This window comes from Amblyomma mixtum, chromosome 2 (assembly GCF_055824585.1).
Source record: "Amblyomma mixtum isolate Tamu chromosome 2, ASM5582458v1, whole genome shotgun sequence".
NCBI classification, from domain to species: Eukaryota; Metazoa; Arthropoda; class Arachnida; order Ixodida; family Ixodidae; genus Amblyomma; species Amblyomma mixtum.
Genome location: NC_143013.1, coordinates 274,320,713 through 274,337,966, shown reverse-complemented (window position 1 = coordinate 274,337,966; position 17,254 = coordinate 274,320,713). Strand labels below are relative to the sequence as shown.

The 17,254-nt window shown below is 46.9% G+C and overlaps 1 long non-coding RNA gene across 1 annotated transcript; it reads left to right on the top strand.

Moving 5' to 3' along the window:
• Positions 1-1,611: 1,611 nt before the first annotated feature.
• LOC149364047 (uncharacterized) lies at positions 1,612-9,341 on the top strand. The gene is made up of 5 exons (XR_016289140.1): positions 1,612-1,845; positions 1,971-2,041; positions 2,170-2,248; positions 3,508-8,287; positions 9,327-9,341. It is a non-coding gene; the product is annotated as an uncharacterized LOC149364047 (long non-coding RNA).
• The last annotated feature ends 7,913 nt before the right edge of the window (positions 9,342-17,254 follow it).

Genomic DNA, 17,254 nt, shown 5'->3' with positions numbered 1-17,254 from the left:
AACGGAGTATACCACTGCGCCAGCGAGAACGCCCTGGGGCCGGTCATCGGATCGTTCACCGTCTACGGTGATTATAGGCCACCGCATCGCGTAACCATTTGTTACCGGATGAGCACAGAGGCCTAGATAATCAATCTGCTCTAGTACCACATGTTTGCTTATTGACCTTACCTGGGTCCATTTTTTTCTTGCATGCATATATATATTTCGCCTATTTCCCCCGTTTCTTAGCGATTCGCAACACTTTCAACCATCTCCCGACATGAATAAACGCGCCGGAAGAAAAATTCAGCCTGGTATGTATGATACATATCCCCCTAATTTGAATCTAATTTGCTAAGGTAAAAGCTTGGGCGAGTTGGTGGTTAGTCGTTCTAAAACAGCGCAAAAAAGACACGTACACCAGGAAGAGACGTACAAACAGGCGCTGCGCCTGTTTGTACGTCTCTTCCTGGTGTACGTGTCTTTTTTGCGCTGTTTTCGATTGAATCTAGTTCAGTATAATGGAATATTCAGTTATCTCATGACAGCGCATTTTCGCTGCAAAAAGGTACAATCGTAGGAACGTGAGCAGAACTCTTCAGAATGCTTATCACAATTTACATGAAATAGTATTAATATTGATATTCCGTATGAACTTTGGAGTAGGGGCAGTGATTTTCCGTGCTTGAAAATCTACTGCGGCAGGTTAAACTTTGTTGACTCACATTGTGCGCGTGATAATGCAAAACATTTCAGAGATGTCTTGATGAATATTTTAACATGACCTCCGTAATAATGAGCTGAAATAGGTCAGAGAACATCTGAATACAGTCCCATGACTTCCAAGGAAAGCTTGACTCACTTTAAGTTTTACTTTTGGAAAACTAAATACCGGGTGTGGCAAGGCTGTTTTGAAATCTGAATATTTGAGAAAGCTGCTTGACCTTTCTCTTTTTCCAGGCTCAGCCGATGACACGTACCGAGCTGTATTGTTTTGAGCTACGAGCATGAGTGCTCGTAATTCTATGGAGATATCCCTAGTGAAAAATTATATGCAATGGTTTAACCATCGAAAAAACATTTTCCAAATAGTTTTTTGTGATGGACTCAGCGTGGAAGCGCTCTTTGACGTATCGCATCGAAGCGCTAAGCGAGGCTTATATAAGTGTGTGGCCTACTGTTCTTAAGCCGTGTCATACGGCCCCTTGTATACTTATCTAAAGCTGTTGTAGCGCTTAATACCATGGCGCTAATATCTCGCGGGAGACAGGCTCAGTAAATGTTTCTAAACTTGTCGAAATTTGCGAGATGTCTTGCTGCTACGTGAGACATCCATTCTTCTCTGACGCATCCACCGTACGTCCCCTTGTTACATGCACTCGCAAGTCTTGCCACCTGTGCTTCATAGCGTTTATTTCCGGAAGGAAGAAAATAACTTATTCACGGGCAACAAGATGACAGATTTCGCCGAGAAACGCAGTTTTAACATTGAATTCGTCCCACGCGTTACCGATGATTGATTTCATTTTTGCTCGAACGTTTCGACGCGTTGGCGCGCGGCGATTGGTGTTTGACTCGCAGCTGGCGCTGACCCGTAGCCAACCAGGCTTCCGCTTCCTAGGCGAGTCGAGCCAAGCCATTGGACGTCGCCGTTGTTGTAGCCGTCGTGGCAATCTCGCCAGAGATCGCACAACAGCAAGCGGACCCGCCGTCGGACGAACGTTCTTTCAGAGCGCTAGCGCAGCATCTGCAACGATGGTGCGCGGCCTTGTGGCTGTGCTTATATGCGTCAGCCTAGTGTTAGGGGAAGAGGCGGTGCGCAAGAAACCCGAGGACACTGTGATCACTCACGCACGCATCCACGTATGCACTTGTATTCTTTTCGGAACTGTGGCGGTCTATTGTGTGGTGATGGTGTCTTGCGAGCGCAACATGTGCGCCACTATTTGCCGTAAAATTTATTCACGTCTAACCCTTTTTCGTTCCAGAGCGACGGTGGATGACGACTGAATAGTCTTCCGCATGTGAGGGAGTTCATCAACAAAGACATCCCTCTGTAGTATCCTTTTTTTTGTGCTTGCGGGCTCGGCCTGCAGTGAGAAGGGTGTGTTCAAGCCTCATCCTGTTGCTATATTTATTCTGCCGGCGTTAAACTGATTCAGGTTCCTTGATGACGCTCACTACCAGTGAAAACGCGCAGTTTAACAAGCTCCCCGGACACCCGTCCGTGATCCTCTTCTTAAACGCCAAGGGCGAAGTAGTTGAGGTACGTATACCCGCCTTCCATGTATACAGATGGGATACCTCCGAAAAAAAAAACAAACTATAAAATAACCGACATGTTCACTATTCCCTGCTCATGCCATTTCATGAAACTTCGTTCTACTATGCTGGCCTTCTGGGTGTTTGTGTTGCATTTATTTCAATACTGCATCAAAAGAGCCTCTCAGAGTCGTTTTTTCATTGCTTTTTGTGTTTTTATCGCGGAGGGGAGACGGCTGCATTCCGAAAAACAAAATTGCGCATGGACTAAGTGATGCGGTAGTTTTGGAACCCTGAGAGCGAGCAATAATACAGGTTCTTTTTAACCGCACTTGCTTTTGGGAGAGTTGGTTTGTTTGCAAGCTTGAAGGGCACACGTCAAGAATGAGCGGAACACAAGACGACAAAGGAAGACGACAGGAGAGACGGAAATGTTGGACGACAGGAGGTGGTTCTACTTCCTGTCGTCCTGCGTGTTCTTGTGTTCCGTTCATTCTTGCACTGTTCCCTTCAAGCATGAAAAAAAAAAGCGAAAAGTGCAACTCGCCCAACAGCAAGTAAATATCGCAAAGTGCAAGAATGAACCGAACACGAGGACATGGAGGACGACAGGGCGGAGATGTGTCTTGTCGTACAACGTTTCCGTCCCTCCGTGTTCTTGTGTGCAGTTCATTCTTGCACTGTACCCTGGAAAAAATTTCTTTGCTTAAAATTAATAATATTCAAAAGTATTTAGTTGGCTTGTTTTCAAGAGATGATCAACTCAATAAATAGATGCTAAACGACAACGATTTCTTTAAAATTTTGACACGCTTTATGATTTGCAATTTTTTTTTTCAGTTTTGGTTTTCAACTATAACCTGAAATAGCCGCCCATTATGCGCAATGCTATAGTGCTGTTCAGCATGACCCAGATGGAGTAGATAGAATAAAGGAATTGAGTTGATTAAACTATGCTTTTAGCATTTTACTGTGCGCAAAATGAGTTGTGTAAATATGTCTGGGTAAGTAACAAAATATTCGCATACCTCATTGTCCCTTGCAGCATATTTCAGCTAGTTAAGTGACAAAGACCATTCAGTGACTTGTCTGTGATGAACTACTTCAACGACAGAGGAAACATGCAGACCGAATATCTCCAGGAAAAACGCTTTCCGCGCATTTAGACAGCTGAACTTTGCTTTCGTGTAGGCTTCTCATTGTATAACCTTTGGTACAACTGCAAAATTGAGGCGGGCCTGACAAAAAAAAAATCATTTTCAGGACGTGAATATGGAGAAGATGACCCGTGATCAATGCAACCAGATGATGCTCGACCACGGTTTCCTCCAAATGAAAAAGCAGCCAGAGATGGACGCGTCCGAGGAGCAGCTTGGAGTCAAAGGCGAACTTTAGGCAGCTCAGCATGCACGTTTGACCACCTGGGCCTGCTGCGCAGTTATTGAATATGAGACACAGTTGTCCATCCATCATGTTGTCAAGATGTGGAGCGAGGTTTGAGCGCGCAGCTGCTGCTCGCTCTTAAAACAAGAAGAAAAGAAAACAGCTTCAGCCCAGTTTGTTGGAGTGGAAAGTTGGCTTAGGTGAAGCCACTGTTCGCGCTTGCCTTCAGGATTCTTGAATTTAGTACAACATTTTTGCAGTTCTCAACTTTGTTAAAGATTACGATAATTTTATGATTCTTCAGTTGTACCCACAATGGGGTTGCTGTACCTTGTGTTGTGTGCCTGGGTTTATTTGGTGACATGGATACCAGGTCAGTTTTAATGGCTGGATGATTACACTGATGTGAATGCTTCTTATGAAAGGGACAAAATAAGTATGGCGCAAATTATAAAATGCACTTCGAAGTTCACACCATGCTTTCATGCTAATGGATGACTGTGAAACATATTCTGAAGCTGTGTTGATAGCTCCGTTGTCGTGTTCCTGCTTGCTGAGTTCATGTTCGTTGAGTTTTTTACATGCTAAAATGTTCCCTGCTTCTTCTCTTCTTTACTCATTTATGTGTTTGCCACCATCTGCCAGCTTGTGGGCTTTTTTGCGATCACCAATCGGGTAGCCTAAATGAAGTTACCGCCGGAAAATTTTCAAAATCGGCTGTGACGGATGTCATGCGTCTGGTTCTTGGTTGTACTAAAGCTCCTGCCGGTGTTGGCGATGTATATAAATAAAAGATTTCGAACAGTCTCACCCACGAAACTTGTGGACAAAAATCACCTGGTTTCAAAGAATGACTAGTTTCTATTTACAAAGAGGATCAAGACTAATGACATCAGTAAGAGCTGGTATTTGTTGGAAACAGAACGTAGTGGCCTGTATACGGGGTTCTTAGGTATAGTGTGAAATATGCTACAGAATAACAGCCTGTGAGACGAGTTTGTGCATGATGAAACGAGCGGAGGCACAACGACAATGGCACAAGAAAAGGACAGCATACGCGCACAGTATGCTACTATCTGTTGTACGTAACTGCATTTTGCAGTTCGAACACAGTCCGCTTCACTGGTATACGTTATACAGTACCAGAATACATTCTGCGGTAGAGAGAAGACAGGGAGATGGGATTCTTGAGAACGCAAAGGAAGGCGAACAAAAGTCAAAGGAGAGCCTCAGTACGCTAGGTAGCGTTAAGACAAGAGGACTTGACTATCTCACGAATCTCAAATAATGAAGCTGGTAAGTCAGATTCGTTTGTTTCAACGAACAGTGTGGACATTTGGCGGGTTTTCCGCAAGGAGAGAATGGTCTTTAAAGATCGAATGTAACGAACAACTCTAGCGCACGCACCGCTTCGTTTTTCTCGGCCAAGAATTTCCGCCGCGACCGTCAATCGCAGCGAACCTACGCCGCTTCGGAGTATGTCGTGCGGCACTCTCTGAGAAGTAAGGAACGGAAAAAGGTGCTGGAAGTTATCTTTGTGCTGCGGCGCTAATAAAGTCAACGTTCGCAACAACGCGTTTCTCCGGCCTGATGATCGCGGCTATTGATAGAATTGGTGAGTACTTAGGGTAGTATGAGGTTTGTAAATTTAACCTCGATGCCTTTGTAGTAGCTATTGGTAAGAGTCGGCGGCAGGCGCTTCAAAAGCGAAAAAAAAAAACAAACAAATTGACAGGGACGTCTAATTCCATCCCATTCCAATCCGAAAGAGCAAAGAGAAGCCAGAATCCGAGACGACGACGAGGACGCCGAAAGGGAAAGAAAAAAACACTGCAGTGCCTGCGAGGAAGAGGAACAGGGAGTGCCCTATAGCGGCGGACACGCCATGTGCGGTATCTGTCTGTCTGTATATGTCTATTCGTCTTTAAAAGCGCGAACTGGCGCCGATCGAGATATATAGGGACGTGCTCGGCGGTCGACAGAAGCGCTCACAGCCAGCCAATGGAGATAACTTCTTTCTCCCCTGAAATGATCCTCCTGTGGCCATTTCCGGAGTCAGTTCAGGCCGTTACCGCACCATACGACGACCCTATCTATGTACAGCCACTGACTGAGCGAGGCGCGTATCTCGGCAAGAAAGAAAGAATTATCGAGCATATCGGAGGAGGTGCCAAACGACGCGCGCACCACGCGGCTTACACGTTTTAAAAAGACGCGAATTTGATTTATACATTCTATTTCTCTATTTCTGAAGCGCGCTGTAGAGCTACAAATGCTGGTGCCATTGACGCTACTAAATGATGCGCGTTAAACAGCGCCACCAGGATACCTGCAGTAAGGGTTCCCTTCTTTTCATCATCATCATCATCAGCCTGACTACGTCCACTGCAGGACAAAGACCTCTCCAATACTTCTCCAGTTAACCCTGTCTAGTGACTGCTGCGGCCAGCTTATCTCAGCAAACGTCTTTATCTCATCCACCCACCTAACGTTCTGCCGCCCTCTGGTACGCTTGCCTTCTCTTTGTATCCAGACTGTTACCCTTAACGACCATCGGTTATCTTTCCTTCGCAATACATGCCCTGCTCAAGCCCATTTCTTCTTGATTTCGATTAGGATGTTACTAACCCGCTTTTATTCCCTGACCCACTCTGCCATCTTCCTGTCCCTCAGCGTTACACCTAAGATTTTCGTTTCCATAGTGCGCTGCGTTGTCCTCAATTTAAGTTGAACCCATTTCTCTGGCCCCCACGTTTCTTCCGCATATGTGAGTACCGGTAAGATACAGCTGTTGTATACTTTTCTCTTGAGGGATACTGGTAAATTGCCATTCACTATCTGAAAGAATCAGCCAAATGCGTTCCATTCTATTCTTATTATTATAGTTATTTCACTCTCGTGATCCGGATCTGCGGTCACTAACTTCTCTAAGAAGATGCAATCCCTTACTACTTCCGGCTCCTCGCTAACAAATGTAAACTGCGGTTCCCATGCGAGACTGTTAAACATTATCATGGCTTTTGGCGTATTAATTTTAGAGCCACCGCTCTGCTCTCTGAGTCATTGATCATGTTTTGAAATTCATCCCTTGGGTGACTTAATAAGGCGATGTCATCAGGCAATCGTAGATTACTGAGGTATTCTGCATTAACTATTATCCTCAACTGTTCTCAATTCAAGCCTCTGAATACCTATATTAAACAGGCGGTGAATAGGATTGGAGAGATCGTGTCTCCTTGCCTGACATCATTCCTTATGGGAATTTTATTGCCGTCTTTATGGATGGTTACGGTAGCTGTGCAGCCGTTATAGATATTTTACAGTGTTTTTACATAAGGCTGACCTACGCCCTGATTCCGTAATGCCTGCATTGGTTATATTTTTATTCTGCACATTCCCTATCACCTGATTAAAAGTGTGGATATGGTGAGTTATGAGTGCCCTTTACGAAGGCCTGCCTGATCCTTTGGCTGATTGAAGTCTAAGGTTGTCCTGACTCTATTAGCGATTACCTTTGCTGCATGAGTCTGGTACGTTCGTTTTTTTGGAGACACACTGAAAGACGCATGGGTGTGTTACCGGAGAGGGGATCGTTGTTTCGGCGCATGCACTGCTGCCCGGATCTTTGGCGGATGGCTCTTGCGTTGCCGAAACCCAAACTCGAGCAGACCACACCTTGAACCGAAATTCACGAACAACACACAACCCTCCCCACTCAGTCACCACTGATCTTCGTAATGGTCCGGGGGACGGCGACGTCTCGGCGGCTTCTGTGGTGGTCCTTGCAGAGAGAGAGAGGGAGATGAGGAAAGGGGAAGGCAGTGATCTTAAAGGGCAACTGCACCACTTTTTGAGAATTGTGCGATATTCAAAGATTCAAATCTATATACGCTGTAGTTAAAGCATACCAAGTTTATTTTTGCACTAGCATTTAAAATAATCACCTAATTGACGATTAAATTTTGCGCTTCTTCTCCAAGCACTGGAGGAATGCGGAGAAGTTTAGTGTGACGTCATGGAAGACATGATTTGAAATTACCACTGCCGGCAGCCACACCCTACATTGCATTATTGGATGCTGCCAAACAACGTTTGGCGGGCTTTACCTACGGTGGTGTTAGTTTGTTTCCTTCAAAACAGGCGTTTATGCACTGGAATTGTACCGATACCTTCGCTGACGTCATAGTGCGTCCCCTCAATTGGTGTTGTGCGCTGCGGAGAAGCTTGAAGGCCGTTGTGATCTTAATCGGCGATTATGTCACCATTTCAAATGCTAGCCCAAAAGGACTTCGCCTGCTTTACCTGGAAGTTTCACACATTCGACCCTTTTAAGCTCATCGCTTTCTAAAACGTATGCAGTTGTCCTTTAACCAGAAGGGTGTTCCGGTTGGCTAGCCTGCAGTGGGAATAAGGATGAGCGGATTGAAAAGAGAAAAGGTGAAGGGACGAGGAGCACGGTCATAATTGATCCCTCAAGCCAGTCAGTCTCAGGAAGCAAAACAGTGCCTTGTAGTCCTCGAGGACAGCCGATTTTCCTATCTCGTGCTTCCGTACCTACTCAAGGTTCTTACTTTTTCATTTTTTTTTTGTCGTCGTAGCGGGGAGGTTACTCGCCGCCGTGTCGGTGTGACACCTCACAAGTTACAGCTGGCCGAAAATAGTATGTAGTCCTCGATACAACTTTACAACTTTTTTCCGGCAGTTCACTACGAAAAACATAGCAGGTATTCAGAGGAGACACACGCCTACGAAAACGCAGTTTAGTGCCTCTACTGCTCAAAATATTGCCGCAAAAGAGCGCTATAGACCCGCTGTTTCATTTAAATCGCAAGCGGGATTGCCTTTCTACGCATGCCAGAGAAAAGAAATAGTTTGAAATCATCAAATAATTCATAATTACATCACTGACTGACATTGCGCATTATTTTCTTCATTCGTAATTTTCTCTTAGCTTGTCATGAAAAACACGCAGAGGAGCGCGATGCTTGATTTCAATTTCATGCACTCTAAGATCACCGACACCCAATATGGATCAGAGGTACAATAAGAAGTGCCGGCTTGTTCGCTCCCGAAAAAGTAAAATATAAACAAGACTGGAATTCTAAACAAGAAGTTGGGCTTTGAGTCTAGGTCCGTCTTTCACCCAAGAATTAGGGAAAACGACCAGTTTGAGCAAGAACGTTTTGGCGAGCTAGTCGATCAAACATCCTGTACAGAATAGCGTGAATACGGACAAACCCATGGGACCTACGGACACAGCGCTGTGTTCGTCTGTTTACTCATTTCTAATATGCTTGTCTGTGTTTGCGCTGTCCGATACAGGACCGATTTGAGACACATTTTTAAGCCTCGCAGCTCTAGCTGCTTTTCATCGGTAAAAAGAATAAAAACTACACAGAATGTTTACTACATTCTAATCGGAGCGAAAGCACGGATTTGTGCTACTTAGAAGACGACGGTGAGCAGGCAGTGCCGCGGGACGGAGCAGATGGAAGTTGGTGAAGACGACTCTCCTCCAATGCACAGCGCGAGAGTGCGGTGCAGTTTAACACGAGGTGTGTTAGTTGCGGCGATAGCCTAGTGGTCTGGCTGAGCGGCCCTTAAGGAAGGTCTGTTCGTGCAGCTGCGGATTGGAGTCCCAGTCAAGGATACTGATTCAATTTATTTTTCTCTTTTTCATGGTTTGACCTCTAACCCAGCTGAAGGTCAAATTTACACGATCCGTGACTGAAGCCCGAGGTCCCGTAGTGAAGTTTTCGCTACAATAGTCGACACTATAGGGAAGGCGCACCGCCGTTGTCACTTGGAAATGCGCCAGCCACTGCGTGTTTCCTCATCGCTCTAGAGCCCAAACTGACACTAAATACAGTAAGAAGGGCAGAAAGAGTGTTAAGTGTGAGGGAGGAACGAGGAGCGTGGATGGGAGATGTCGACTGAGAGAAAGGGCGCTGCTATGGTGAGTGCTGTGCCTAATTCCATCGTCGCGTGCCCGCTGCAGTGGCCGCTATTCCTGTGGGAAGAAAACATTAGGCACAACAACTTCTCTCCCTCCTCCCTCCTCTGCCTCTCCCAGCTGGTCCCACTGCGCGATCTGAAGTAATGGATGGAAGAAGCGGTGGAACCGAACGTCGCCTCCGATGGGGAAAGCACAGCCAGATTGGGCTCCGTGCGCTTTTAGCGAAGCGGCAGTCGTGACTTTTTTCTCCACTTCATTATCAGGAGGCAAAAAAAAAATAAAAATGAAGGCTGTAGCAAGAAGATGGAGTTCCTGCTTCTTTCCCCTCCTGGAAGAGAAAGTAATGAAGAGGGAAGTTTCGGCGCCTTGAACCCGTAAGGTGTTGACGGACTTGTAAAGCGGCTTTGTGTATAGAAAAATGTAAACAAGGCCACACTCGGTGAACACTAAGCGTGCCATGGAAGTGGCAGGGGCAGATAGAAAGGGATGGGCGCATCGCCCCCCTCCTCAAGCCACAAATTAAGCCCCTCTTCGACAGGGCTTTTTCGGCCCGCGGAATGTAGGCTGCTGCGCGGCCGGTGCTGTCAGTGGCGAGCAAAGCATCCCCTCACTTATACCCTTTTGCGCCGAAACTGACCGCTAAAGCAACCGACGCTTTCGTGGAAGAAAGGTAACCGCGTCCTCTCCACACCCATTTTGCCTTTTCAGGGAGCAGAAGTTCATTGATATGAGCAGGGCAATCAGCGCGGCAGCGAAAAGGGAGCCTACCTGTCTTCTTTCTTGACTCAAAGACACGCGCGCTCTTACCCTGCACTGCTAGGAGTCACCTTAAATGTAAGAGAAGAAAAACACAAGCAAAACAAGCTTCATACAGACACTCTTCTGCATCCTGCTAGTTAGCTATACTTGGGGACAGCTGTATTTGCAAAGCAGCAGAGGATAGGCAGGAAAGGATAGAGGATAGGCTTTAGCTACAGAATGCCGCATATGAAAGCGAATGATCTGATGGCACGCTGTTGACAGACAATGTAAGTGGAGGCACTCCCTTAGTGGCGGGTTCATTGGACATTGGAACCTTTGCAGAAAAGCAAGTTAACGACTTCACTAAAAGGCGTTCATTGGCGTCTCATTTGCAGCCGCCAGAAAACTGTATCGCGCAGCAATACAGAGCAACACAATACCCGATACAAGAAACCTGCCTTTTCATAAACGGGTTTTCTTCAAATCAAAAGAAACATTGCCTGAAGATAGAACTGGAGCAAGGACACGATGCTATCCACTGATATGCCGGAAGAAGCCTGAACACCGACATGCCAGTGCATTATTCAACAGACACGAGAAAATCGCCATGGAGTAGCGAACAAAATAAAATTTGCACATTCACTGAGAATGCATAGCTCAATGCCCATTCCTCATTTAAAGAGCTGAAGTCACCAGCACTTTCGCCACAGAAGGTCATTTTCGTTCAGATTGTTCAAGCGTTGTAGTAAAAACCTACTGACCTGATTTTACCAAGCCTGTTTTGCCAAGCCCTTATCAGGAATTGCAGTTAACATCATCCGCCTGTTTTACGGAGGTATTATTACGCCAAAAAAGTCCTGATTCGTACTTCAAAAAGTAGAGCTGGGCTTCCCTTAGAGGGCAACTGCAGCACTTTTTTGAGAATTTCGCAATATTCAAGGATTCAAATCTATATAGGCTCTAGGTAAAGCATGTCAAGTGTTTTTGCACTAACATTTAAAATAGTGACGTAATCGACAATTGAATTTTGCGCTTGTCCTCAGTGCACCAGAGCAGTTCAAGGAAATTCAGCGTGACGTCACGGAAGGTATGATTTCAAATTACCGCTGTCGTCAGCCATACCCTGCCCTGACTCGTTAGACTCTGCCAAACAACTCTCGGCTGGGTTTGCCTTCGGCGGCACTGTTTTTTTCCTTTAAAGCAGGTGTTTGTGCGTTGGAAATGTACCGATATCTTCGATGACGTCATCGTACGCCCCCCTCTTGGCATTTTGCGCTGCGGAGAAGCTTGAAGGGCGTCCGAATTTTAATCGGTGATTACTTCACTATTTCAAGGGCTAGCCCAAAAAGACTTCGCATGCTTTACCTGCAAGTTTCACACATTCGACCCTTTTAAGCTCGTTGATTTCTAAAACTTATGCAGCTTCCCTTTAAGTACCACATACTATACTGTAAACAGCGTTGCGTCTTTGCGTCTTCCCTCTGCCACATTTCCTGCCGTTACGCGGGATCCCCGAATGTAGGGTGCCCTGACCTTATATTTTATCGTATTGGCTCTACCCGCGAGCCACCGTTAGTGAAGGGGATTCAATATTAGCACATCGAGAGCAGCCCACTCTAGAGCGAGTGGTAAGGAATGAACGTCAGTAGCAGGCGTGCCGACCGTCGAGCTTAACAGGAGTGTTGCGTCCGTACTATTACCCCGTAATGCGTTAAAATGAAGGCACCACCTCGGGAAGTCTCCCGTTGTCGTTATTCCTCACAGTTATTCCCCTGTCTCTCTCACCAGGGTACAACCTGCTTGCGCATGATCCAGAGGAAAGACCCCAAGTCATCGAGGACAAGACTGCGCGAAATGAGCCCCTGAAGAGCCTTAGCTCCCACCTGCGCTCCTTCGGCAAAGGTGGCGCTGCGCGCACACTTATTCTAATATAAAACCCTGCCTGGTCCCTCTTTAGAAACGTAATAGGCCAACCTGGGCTCCAACGCTGCCGGCGGTGGCTCCCAACCCACCCCCTCCCATCCCATGTTCTACATTACTTCCCATCGTCTGGTGATCTGGAAAGGTGCAGTGGGGACATATTATTAACTAAAATTTAGAAGCACAATACTTTACTAGAGTCAGGTGCCTTCATTTTAATTAGAGGTTTGTAGTTACTTGTTAGTAACGAACAAATCAGTTTTAAGACTGCCACGGTGTGCGTAGCAGGTTTTGTATCCACAGGGCCCAGGCAGGAGCGGCGAGCTCACGCGTTCGTTTCAGTGTGCTAACACTTACAGCGGCCATTCCCCCCATTCACCGTGATGTGTTTGTCTGCTTGTTTGAAGCCTATTTGTGGCATTCTGCCCACCTGCTGTTGAATTCATTTCGCAATTGCTAGGAGCAATGCGTTTTACTGTGGAAATTCCGAAAGCCAAAGCCCTTCATTTTTTAGTCTTGCAAATTGTCTTTAACCACGACGGCCATGCATGCTGGGGTTACGTTCCGAGGTCAAGACAGTCACTTTTGCCTTTCCATTCGTAACACACCCAAGATAATAAAGCGAGGTCTGGTGGCGCCTTGCTTCAAGTCAGCCTTGTGAACACATCATAGCTGTTTGTTTTGCCACACAGATCGGGAAGCGGCGTCCGTGAAGGATGAACCTGAGCGGCAATCGACGTCTTCCTCCTAACGGAGGAGCGGAGAAAGGCACCAGTTGAGGGCACTTGGCAAAAAGTTTGGGAATTCGGCACCCAGCCGCTTTACGTTCAACGGACATTTGCGCGACGCCTCGGGTCCTATCCTCCTCTTGACTCACTGCGCTACGCCCTTCAGGTGGATTGCAGGCATAGTGGATATCTACTGCGCTGTTGGCGCGCAGATGACTTGAACGTATCCTCGGCCAGGAATCGGAATGCGAAGGGAATTGTCGATGGCAGAGTGCAGTTCTTTGAGGTACTGAGGACGAGCCAGCGTTGGGCGCTGAGCAGGAGTTTTACGGCGCTAGCTAAATGAGTGATCTATCAATGAGTTCGCGGCGTTCGGCGTCTGCAGATATGCCAGCGGCTGGCTCATGGGCCGCTTAGGGAGTAGGGGGCTGCTGGTGGAGGCAGATTTACTGGGCCACGAATTTATCCACCTCTCTTATAGCAAAAAAAAAGAAAGAAAGCAGGTACGGTCCTTGTATAAAAAATTGTCGCTTTGTGGGTAGTCTGCGTTCGCTTTCTGCCTCTCAAAACCGCCTTTAAGAAGGGTACCTGTGCGCGTGATAGGCATATACGCAGAGCGGGGCTACTCCGACCTTCAAGCCTCCACCACGGCTCATGCGATCTTGAGGGGGCTCGTGAGTAGATCGCACTGCGACCCGTGAGCATGCAAGTGTCACTTGCAGTCGCTCATTAATGTGCTGCCAAAGATGGGTTATCTGTCTGTCGGAAATTTTACGATGAGATTTTTAACCGACCATTGGCTTTTAAGTTTTAGTGGATACCATGCCACGACGAAGCAGACGAAAAGGAAAAGCTCTTGAACAAAAAAGCATTTTGCTTTTTTGCAAAATAGCATTTTGGCAATGACCTGGCCCAAACTTAGAGGTCGCAATCACGTCGGACACGGTAAATTATGGTTGGACATCGATTCTGCTCTACATCGGCCAAGGTAAAATTTCGGGGTGGTCCGGGCCAAATTTTAGGAAATGACCGGGGACCAATTGGCAGCTTGCCATCGTGTCGGGCACGGGAAATAATGGTTGGACATCGATTTTGGTCCAAATCAACCAAGTTAAAGTTTTTCAAAGTCAATCTGTTGCTGTGCTGTGGTTCTAAAGGTTAAACCAAGGGCAAGTCAGGCAAAGAATGGTGAGACTTTAGCGTCGAGTAGAGCTACCTACCGCTTTAAAACATTTACGTGAATTATAATATTTCTAAAGCCACATGTCTCATGACGTATGAACCGGAGCGGTTCGTCAGCTTCCCTTTAAAGCGCTTTTTACACAAATCGCCGCAATTACTCCACATCGCGAACAAGATGCTTTTTTTTTTTTTGTATGGGGACTAGAAAATGGAATAAGTGCTACTGCTCAATACATTGCGTTTGACAGCACGTCCTTTGCCACTCATTTTTTCTCGTTTTAGAACGATGCATTCCAGTGGACACCTCTCGCTAACCGCTGAAAACAAGATTACAGGTCAGGCTGCATGGTTTTCAGGAAGCCCGTTGAACAAAAGCACGACCATTTCACTCGTGCAGAGAATGTGGCAGTTTGAAGAGGGCTTAGAATCGGCAGTACGCCTGTTCGGATCAGTTTCAGCGCTGCTATCGACAGCACGAAATGAAAGACACTGAGGGAGCATGACCTGATGAAAGGCACGGAAAATTTATTACAACGCTTACTTGTCGCAAGGAACCAGTCAGGTTAAAACAGTTACAACGCAGAGTGTATAAAAAGACTAGTGGGGAATACGGCAAAACACAAACTGAAGAGGCACCCTTGCAATAAGCATTTCCATGCATGCAAAGCTAAGAATAAGTAAGAACCGTTGCAGTTTATTACTGGCGAGCTATTCGGAAGTAGATCCGGAGGCCTCGGAGAACAAGCTTCCGGCCCAATAGCTGGTGTGGTTGCCTTTGTTCCTACGGTCCTCCAGAAGGCACCTGTAAGCACTGCTCACTAAGTGGTGAACTTCGGTCAGCCGCTCATGACGACGCTGGAGGAGCTCCGCCTTTGACAGCGTCCCATCTGTAGTGCTTAGAGAGTCGTCCGCGCTGCCGGTGCTGAAACGAGCAACGGCGCATTTAAGCAGCCGTACGCCTTCTATATTCAGCCCAGTTACGTACGCAGCAAGCCAAGGCACAAACAGCAGCACGAGACCATAAAAGGCCAGTTTCCATCTGCCAAAGCGTAACGGAAACCGCTAAAGAGCTTTTCTCGAGGAGCTACGCACGGTGCTGTGCACGGGCATGGTCTCTTAACGTTGCGTGCAGCCAGCAGTGTGTAGCGAAGTATTAGGCACGCACCAAATGGTAACGCACAAAAGATATAAAAAAATACGCTAGACACGTTGTGAAGCGATTGCTAACGTTAAAGAGCAACCGCGCCACTTTTTCTGAATTTAGAAATATTCCAGGATTCAGTACAGGCTGTAGGAAAAGCATGTAAAGTGTTTTTACTCTATCATCTAAAATAGTGACGTAATCTACGACTGAATATTGCGCTTCTTCTGAAAGCAGTAAAGCAGTGCGGGAAAGTTGAGTTTGACGTCACTACGGTATTGGACGATGCCAAACAACGCTCGGCGGGAGTTGCCTTCGGTGGAGTTTGTTTTTTTCCTTCAAAGCAGGCGTTTATGCGTTAGAAATTTACCCGTACCTTCGATGACGTCTTCATGCGTCCCCACTTGACGTTGTGCGCTGTGGAGAAGCTTGAAGAGCGTTGTGAAATTAATGGGTTATTACGTCACTATTTCAAATGCTAGTCCAAAAAGACTTCGCATGCTTTACCTTCAAGTTTCACACATTAGACCCCTTCAAGCTCGTTGATTTCTGAAATCTCTGCAGTTGCCCAATAAAGGAGGCAGATATTACAAAAGTGTACAGTGTGAGAGGCACTGCCGCACCGGGCAGTAATCACCGCGGACAATACAGGAGGCTGGCACACGCAGAAGATTTCTTACGCTCTCCTTCGTTTCCTCGAGACGAATTCGACGTCCATGTCTGACGATGAGCCGGCCGTGGATCCGGGCTCGTCGACAGATAACGAACTAGTTGTGAGAGAAAAAGAACATGGCGAAATGGCGCATTCAGCTCATGTACAGAAACAGTGGGGGGTTAGCCCTGCCACCGTCATTTACGTTAATTGTCCCACGAAACGCAACAATACTAAGAGAGCGCAGGAGAATTGAATGCATTAGTTTAATACAGCAACACTGACTCGGCAGATCTTAGGAGGATTGCGAAAGACTACTGAAGGCGTCTAGGAACCAAATAAAAATCGTGATCGTAAAAGTATTTGAAGGCAAGCAATTTGTGGGGCCCGCGTCTCACGGGCTGCGAATCGCGCACCACCTGGTCCTTTCGCACTCTGCTCGTCACCCCGGTATTCCGGTCCTCAGCCGCCGTGGGCAGAAGAATCGGTGAGAAAGCTACTCGAGGGAGGCGCCGTGTAGCCGCAGCTCCTCTACGGGAGTTAAAACAATGCACTGCAGGACAGTTTACACCTGTCTTTTTACGGGCAGGGTATTCTGCCCAAGCCCGGGAGTAGATTTCGATCACTAAATATACGGAATCTCAGTTGAGGCATATTCGCACCTGAACGCATAGCAACTTGACCCAGTTAGCAGAAAAAAACATTGGTGTGGTTAAGCTCTGGTTAAAACTGGTTGGTTGCGAAAGCAATACAATGCAGGAGCAGTAGAGCAACTAGATTGAGATATAGACTCTTCGTCAGTGACACTTCCATAGCGAGACTCCTGGAGGAGCGCGGCACGACCAGCTCCATGTCTGCGGAGGAGAGAGCAAGCTGACGTCACGCGTCGCCATAGCAACGGAGAGGCTGACATCACACCATCTGTTAGGCGCGGCGGCGGCTCCTCGAGGAGCAGGGGGTCCACAGACCATGGACCACGCGACGAGTGGTTAGACCTGGCGTAGTATTGCTTTCGCAATAAAATTTTTCGACGCGGCACCGGAGGTCTTGATGTTAGCAATTTTAGGAGATTGTAGCCTCGCTTAAAATCTTGGTAACTGTAAGAACGTCGCATGTTTTGGAAGAGGGAATCTGTTTCCGGTGCCAACCGTCAGTACAGCGTATCTTTAGCGACAGAAGTCTTCCTCAGGTCTTAGGCGGCATACTCTGGTCCGGTCGCAGAGTGCGCTAGAGGACCGTTTACTCCCTTTTTACACCCTTATGGGGCAACTCGAGATTCGCGTGTTTGGACACTTCTGAGGTTGTTT